The sequence below is a fragment of the Octopus sinensis genome, linkage group LG3, assembly GCF_006345805.1.
Source record: "Octopus sinensis linkage group LG3, ASM634580v1, whole genome shotgun sequence".
Classification (NCBI taxonomy): Eukaryota; Metazoa; Mollusca; class Cephalopoda; order Octopoda; family Octopodidae; genus Octopus; species Octopus sinensis.
This window is the reverse complement of record NC_042999.1, coordinates 55,797,370-55,806,553: the sequence shown is the minus strand read 5'-3', so window position 1 is coordinate 55,806,553 and position 9,184 is coordinate 55,797,370.

Below are 9,184 nucleotides of genomic sequence, written 5' to 3'. Positions count from 1 at the left end.
TTATATATATATATGTATATATTTTCGCTTTTTATTGCAAATTCTTTTAATTGGAGCTAATACTTTCGATTTTAAAAAATTCTTTGTATTAAGCTTAAACATTTGTCTTATTTTTACTATTATATTATTTTTTTTCTATTTTATTATTTTTTTCAATTTTCTAAACAAAACTCATTATCCAAAAGTTTAAAAGTCACAGATATTGTGTAATAAAATTAAACTCACGTAGAATATGTGTAATTCAAAAGATTAAAAAATAGTAAAAGAAGAATATTTTAAAGAAACAGGCGTGACTGTGTGGCTTCCCAACCACATGGTTCCGGGTTCTGTCCCTCTGCGTGGCACTTTAGCCAAGTGTCTTCTACTTTAGCCTCGGGAAAGCTTTGTGAATGAATTTGATAGTCGGAAACTGAAAGAAGACTGTCGAATGTGTGTGCGTGTGTGTGTGTTCGTCCACCACTACCGCTTGACAACCGGTGCTGGTGTGCTTACGTACCCGTAACTCAGCGGTTCGTCAAAAATTCAGTCGGGGTCGATTAAATAAGTACCAGTTACGCACAGGGATCGATATAGTCGACTTAATCCGTTTGTCTGTCCTTGTTTGTCCTCTCTGTGTTTAGCTCCTTGTGGGTAGTAAAGAAATAGCTATTTCGTCTGCCGCTACGTTCTGAGTTCAAATTCCGCCGAGGTCGACTTTGCCTTTCATCCTTTCGGGGTCGATAAATCAAGTACCAGTTACGCACTGGGATCGATTTAATCGACTTAATCCCTTTGTCTGTCATTGTTTGCCCCCTCTATGTTTTAGCCCTTTGTGGGCAATAAAGAAATAAGTAACATGGCTGATGTCAAACCATTGCACAAAATTTGCTTCCGTTTAACAGGTTAAAAGAGCCTGATGTGTATGTATCATTTATTTATTTTTTATTTTGTAAAAGCAAATCGGGAGGGGGTGTTTGTAAAATGCTGTTTGGCGAAAGAAGGCGCCGAGATACAAAATATTGAGAATCAATGCTTTAATACATGTCTCTCCGGAATGAGAAAATTGGGCGCGGCTGTTTGGATGCTGGCGATTTGGCACAGCTGACTAGACAGTAAACTAATTTTTGTGACAGTATTTTTGGCACTAGAGGCAAGCACACACAAAACGCGCGCGCACACACATACATACACACCTATACCTATACATCCATACGCATATATATATATATATATATATATATATATATATATATAAACATATATAATATATATAAATATATATATATATATATATATACATACATATATATACGTATATATATATATATATATATATCAAGAGTAATCAGCCAAAATTGCGAGGATGATCCGGTTCTTGACTGAGGATAGAAAGCTTCGAATGACCCGTCCATGTTTTTTTTTTTTTTGTATCGTCTATCTGGATGTTTTATTGTCCTTTTTTGTCTGGATGTTTTGCATTCTCTTGTCCCATCTTGTATTATATATATATATATATATATATATATATATATACACACACACATATATATATACACACACACACACACATATATATATATACATATATATATATATATATATATATATATATATATATAAAGTAACCAACTAAGGAGTGTGTTGCGTTAAATAGATATTTCAAGGGTTGGATAGAAAGAACAAAACAGGGAAAATTTTGACGAAGACAAAAAACGGAAAATCAACAAAAACCTAACAAACAGAAAATTAGGCAAAAACATAACACACGGAAAATTCGCAGCTGATTTCTCATCAGTCAATGTCGAAGACAACCTAGTGGATTCGCGCTTTTAATATTGATACCACTCAGTCTTCCTGCTCCGGTGCTTTCAAGACTGAGTGGTATCAATGTTAAAAGCGCGAAACCACTAGGATGTCTTGGACATTGACTGGTGAGAAATCATCTGCAAATTGTCCGTGTATTATGGTTTTTTTTTTCGTCTAATTTTCTGTTTGTTATGATTTTGTTCATTTTCCGTTTTTTATGTTTCCATCAAATTTTTCCCTCAGTTGTGTTCTTTCTATTCAACCCTTGAAATATCTATGCCTACTAACAACTCTTATACTATCTCTTTCCTTTCCTCCCTTTTACCTTTTTTTCTGCCTGTCTTTTCCTCTTTCTTATTCTCCTCTGTTCTTCAGTTCCTGTGCCCTCTACAACCCTTTCTGTCTCCTCCCACTATTACGTAACCGGCATCCACCTACAGCCGTATCTTTCTTTTTCGCCCTGCCGGCTACGTGTCGATCAGAACGGCCACGTGTGTCTGGGCTTCTCGCTCTGGTCCTTAGGACTTTTTCTATTTCTCCTTTGCGTTACCTCACAACATCCGTTTGATAGCCGAAAGGTTTTGCTCTCTGGTATATGTTGCATATGTATAATTATTCTTTTTCTGTTGTATTTGTATTATTTTAATTTTTTGTTGTATACGCACAATTGTTATATTTTTTCAGCTTGTCTTGCTTGTTTTTGTCCTTGTACACATTCGTTAGCTATTTCCAGAGGCTTCCTGCTCTGGCACTGCCAAGACTGAATGGTATCAGCTGCGAGTTTTCCGTGTGTTATGTTTCCGTCGAATTTTTCCCGCTGTTGTGTTCTTTCTATACTTTCCTTTACATAAATACATACATACATGCATGCATACATACATACATACATACATACATACATACATACATGCATACATATATATATATATATATATATATAGATATATATATATATATTTATATATATATATACATATTGGATTATATATATATATTGGATTAACTGTTGAAGTGGACGGACGTCTATTTGTTTCTCTCCCAAGTCAGTAGCAAGCTACACAGCTTCAAAACCTAACTGACCTTAAATATATATATATTTGTAACCACGTGTTTGCCTACAAACCGGTAAGTACTTTTTTCATTTAACTACAAATTGCTATATACACCTGTTTTTTCTTTTAATATCCTCAAACAACCAAATAATCAAAAACTCACACCCTTAAAGAGAGAACATTTATATATATATATACACTTCTTTAACTCCCAAGAAAGAATATATATATTTTCAAAAATCAAAAGGAAAACAAACAAAAGAAAAACAAACATGACTAACTTGCAGGCCTGCAACAGACGAATTGGTCTGATACGAAATTGATGTTTTAATAAACACATGGTTCTCTCTTTCCCAAACAGAAAATCTAAATGTTTGTTGTTTGAATGAGATTGCCGAAAAACATCACAAGTGGTCAACACACGATCCGTCAAACAGATTCGTAGCAAACTGAAACATATCGAAGTATCTTTCAAACTGACAAAAGGCCATTATGAAAAGCTTCTTCATATTTTCACAGTTCAAGAACAGCAACAGCTAGAAAATCAGCAGCCACAACAACAACAACAACAGAATGAGCCACTCCTGGTTCCCAGCACAATGGCTGACCCTAACACATCGGTCAAGCACAACAACAACAACAACAGCCACAGCAACAAGAACAACAACAGCCACTCCTCAACTCTAGCTTACTAGATGATTCACTAAATGCCAGTATCTTTTCACTCCACCGCTCTCACGCAACCACCACAATTATCATCATCATCATCACCACCGCTGCCCCCATCGTTTTCTATCACCAAAAATACCAACAGAAAACCAAATAAAAACCACTGCCCCCTTCCCCCACATCACCACCTCAATACTACTGCATAACAAAAACTTAAAGAAACATAGGAAGCAGAATGCGCCCCCCACGCACAAACAAGAAATCCCCAAATATGCCGCTATTCACTGCGCCAGAGACTCTGCACAAATAGTGACTGCATCTTCACGCATCTACCCGGCACTAGACGCACTACCGGCCAAGGCCAAAGCACGCATCCCACAATAACATCAACACCACCAATAGTAAATCGAAATTCAAAACACACACACTCGGAGTCCCAAAATCTGCCGGTATTCCCAACGTGAGAGAACATGTCTGCTGAGTGACTGTCCCTTCACTCATCTTCCAGGGACCCGACGCACAAACAGAAACGGGGCTTCAAGCCAACACACACCTGAATAAAAAAAAATAAAAATAGAAACACACCATGCTGCAGTAATGCTGGTCCAGTCTTTTCAGGAAGACACAAAAACAACAACAACAAAAGTGGAAACTACAACCCTATCCAACAGTGCAACCACACCTCCAGCCAAAAACTGCTCCCTAAGCAGGAAAATTCTTTTTTAGCCATGTTGAACATGGCAAAAGAGATACACAAAAACATTCTACTAGCCATCACTCAACACCATCCTATGCTATTACCCCAGTGCACAATTCCCCCCCACATTGCTGCCACTAACACACACAAAAATCCAAGCCCCCTGCAACAGTCAAAACCAGCCACTACACTAACCTCCACATTCCTACTCAATGCACAAGTGTCAGCCCTTCCATCAATGCACAAAAATGGAAGGTCCAATTCATTGAAGACTGGGTTGGTAACCATTCACACCACATCCCTTTCTTCATTCTCACTCACTGAGACCCACCTTGACAACTCCCACTTGGAAGCCGAAGTGAGAGTGAAGAATTTCACAACCATCCGCGCGGATCGATCGTAGGCAGAGGAAGGTGGAACTGCCATTTTCCTGCATGATTCATTTACGGCAGATGGAAATAGTATATTCTCCAACGGCTACTGTGAATCAGTCACCGTGCACAACAAAGCCAATGACCTGACAGTATTGGGCTCTATAGGCCGCCCCAAACACCCATACTGTGCTTTAAAGAATGCCTCAACAGCATTAAGTGCTTTATTCAACAGTGCCATTCTAGCAACATACTCATGATGGGAGACTTCAATCTACCCTGTGTTGACTGGACTACAAACTGTTTGAAACCAAGCACTCCCGCCTCAACCGCTGACAAAGAAGCAGCAGAGTCACTTTTCGACTTTACGAATGAGTTTTCTTGTCCCAACTTGTCCTTGCACCAACAAGACATCAGAACATTTTGGACCTAGTGTTTAGTAACCACACTAACACTATACATAACGTTACAGTGGAAAAAACCCTTCTTTCAGACCATGACATGGTTCTCTGTAACATGAAATTCCACCAGCCGAAAGCTAATCCTAGTGACCTTCCTCCAGCCCACCCATTTGACAACATGGATCTCCATAAGCCAACTGGGATGCAATCAGGAACGAGCTATCACATGTTGACTGGTCCTTTACACATACACACATCTCCACCAACCATAAAACATCTTGGCAGATCTTTGTAGACACCGTCACAGACATATGTGCAAAACACTCCCCACCAAGACCTGTGAACAAAAAGTGCAGAATCCCCCAAACAGAAAACCATTATCAGAAAAATAAAAAGAACAAACAAAAAATTAACAAACTAAAGTACTGCCAACAGCAACACACACATTCGACGGCTATCGCACTGCTTGAATCCAAAAAATATAACCTCCAACAATGCATGAAGACCCTCATCAATAACCAAAGATCAGCTGAGGAGAAGTGGGCCATTGAAAAAATCAAACTCAACCCCAAAGTGTTCTTTTCATTTGCGAGGAAACGCAGGGTCACTGTCTCCACTGTAGGCCCTCTAATTGACGAAACTGGCACTCTCCAAGATAATGCCAAATCCATGGCCGAGATACTGCAGAAACAATACTGCTCTGTTTTCAGCAATCCTGATATGGCCGATCTGGGCTGTATCAGTGATGTCAACCCCCAACACACTATATCGGACATAACGTTTAGTGCCCCTGATGTCTTAGCGGCGATAAACGAAATAAAACACAATTCAGCAGTAGGCCCCGATAGGTTCCCTGCTTGTGTCCTGAAGGTGTGTCGACACCAACTTGCATCTCCCCTTGCTAATCTGTGGAGAAACTCACTGGATGCTGGCTATATTCCAAAAACCTTCTGTCCCAGTCTGTTGTCCCAGTTTTCAAAAGGGAAACAAGTCCCTTGCAGTGAATTACCGTCCGATCTCACTCACCTCTCATATCATCAAGGTATTTGAGAGGGTGGTGAGATCTCGAATAACCCAATTTCTGGAAAGCAACAGACGGCTGATCTCCAACCAACATGGGTTCCGTAATGGAAGGGACTGCCTAACGCAGCTCCTGCATCACTTTGAGGACATTTTGAGAGCTTTGGAGAGGGCTCCAACACCAGATGTCATCTACCTTGATTTCAGTAAGGCCTTCGACAGGGTCGATCACAAGATCCTATTGAAAAAACTATCCAACATTGGTGTCTCTGGAAAGTTACTGAAATGGATCAAGTGTTTCCTGACAGACAGATCTCAACATGTTGTAGTTGAAGGGGTAAAATCAAGCCCAGCCAAAGTCAGTAGTGGCGTTCCGCAAGGCACTGTGCTGGGCCCACTTCTTTTCATCATTTACATTAATGACATTAATGACATCATCAAAGCACAGCAACATAAAATCTTTGCAGATGACTCCAAGCTACAGAAGGTCATAAATGAGGCGAGTGACCGGACATGCCTTCAGTCAGATCTACTGCTGTTATCCAATGGGCAGAAAAAAACAATATGCTGCTGAACGAGGATAAATTTGAGCTAATCCACTTTGGAAAAGAGGATGCCCTGAAACTCCCATACTCCCTTCCTTCAGGTGAAACTCTCGCGGCGTCCAACAACATCAGAGACCTGGGAGTAATTGTGGACACAACATAAGCTGGGCCACTCATATAAACACCAAAGTTGACATGGCCCGCAGAATGTGTTCCTGGATTCTCAGAACTTTCCAGTCGAGAGATATCCACACCATTATCCTTCTCTTCTCCACTTTTGCCCGACCCCACCTTGAAACTGTTGTCCACTGTGGTCTCCCCCACACAATACAGGTATCATAAAAGTTGAAGCACCTCAAAGGGCAATCACAAAAAAGATAGATGGCATGACAGGCCTCGACTATTGGGGTCGACTAGAAAAGCTAAAACTCTATTCTCTCCAACGTCGTCGTGAGCGCTACATCATCTGCATGATGTGGAAATATTCCATCAGCATTGCCCAAATGATGTTGGCATCACCTTTAAGGTAGACATCCAAGGCTTGGGCCCCGTGCCATCCGCCCAAACAAAAATTGCACTCTCATCTCATAACAACAATACGGCACAATTATTTCACCTCAATTGGCCCCGCTCTCTTTAACATTACACACCAAAACACATTAAAACAGAAACTGACCCTATAGGGTTCAAGAAGTCTTTGTAGACAGATTCCTTCAAGAAATCCGGATAAACCCCCTACACCCGGATATGTCTCTGTAAACAATAACTCTCTACTTGAGTGGGCCATAGTGCCCAAATTCTGACTTGAAAGACTTCACCAGGTGGTGCTATTAAGTTAGACATGGCCTGGGCCAATAATGGCCGAAACCTATCAATATCAAAGTATCAAAGTATACATATATATATATATATATATATATATATATATATAGATATATATATATATATTTAATATATATATAACATATATATACATATATATACACATATATATATGTATGTATATATACATATATATATATATATATAATATATAATTATATATATATATACCTACATACATACATAAATACATCATACATACACATATATATATATAACATATATATATACACATATATATATGTATATACATACATACATATCATATAATCTGTACATACATACATACATATATAATATACAATATATATCATACACATATATATATGTAGTCTATATATATTATATATATATATATATAGTATATATATATATATATATATATATATATATATTATATCTATATTATACATACATACATACATAAATACCATAAATACATACATACATACACACACACACACACACACACACACATATATATATTATATATATATAATATATATATATATATATATATATATATATATATATATATATATATAATATATACTAGATCTATATAAGAATAGAGTCAAACGGAAGAGGGAGTACGATTCGACATCCGTTTAATGACCCACTACACTACACTACACATGTTTCAATACAATATAGATCCACATATATACAGGATTTAAACTTAAATTATTAACGGTTTACCTGTATAATAGGACCTAGTTGTATCTCCTCAGGTGATATATAGTCGCGCTGTCTCCGTAATAATGTTTGATTTCGATGCTATCATATTATATATATATATATATATAATATATATATATAATATATATATATATAAATATATAGTATTATATATATATATATACATATATATATATATGCTTAAGATATTTGAGGCATAGCTTTTGGAATCAATGCTACATTTTTTGCTAACTCTATATAATCTTTGTTTCAGAAAATGATAATGGTAGACCTTCAGCTTACTCAAGAAATAAAAACGGATGCTGTTATCGTGGCTATAAAGGTTGAGCATAACGATTTAGAAATATCTCAATATTTAAAAGTTCGTGAGGTGTTAGAGCCCAAAAATGGAAGCATCACCAGTATCAAAGCGTAAAAAGTATTCTAAATGCTCTGGAATTATCAGAACACCTGCATTTATCCAGCAAGTTCAACACACCATTGATTACAATCTCAGAAAATCCATGAGGTCAACTGCAAAAGATCGCTATGTGTCAGAAGGAACAATCAGAAATGGTGTCCTCGAAGACATCAGCTATAAATCTTATATGATGAGGAAAGGTCAATTAATTTCAGAAAAAGCAAAGGAAAATCGCTACATCAGATCTAAAAGGCTCTTAAACAAACTGAAAAATCTAGCAGAATAAGATTTGATTCGGTTTTTCTCAGACGAAAATAACTTCGATCAAGGTCAAAAAGTTATCAGAAAAAATGACAGATGGTTATGTGCAGACCCGTCTGAAGTTCCAAGAGTTTTGCATACAAAATTTCCTGCATTTGTCCTGGCTTTTGGGGTTGTCAGCAATGAAGGACATGTGATGTCTCCTTACTTCTTTCTACAAGGCCTTAGAATAAACTCTGCCGCCTACACTGAGGTCCTGGAAACAGTTGTTAAGCCCTGGATAGACAGTGTACGCAATGGAAGATCATATGTGTTTCAGCAAGACTCTGCACCATCACACGAGGCTCAAGCAACGCAGGATTGAATACCTGAAAATTTTAATGATCACACAACCCCAAACAT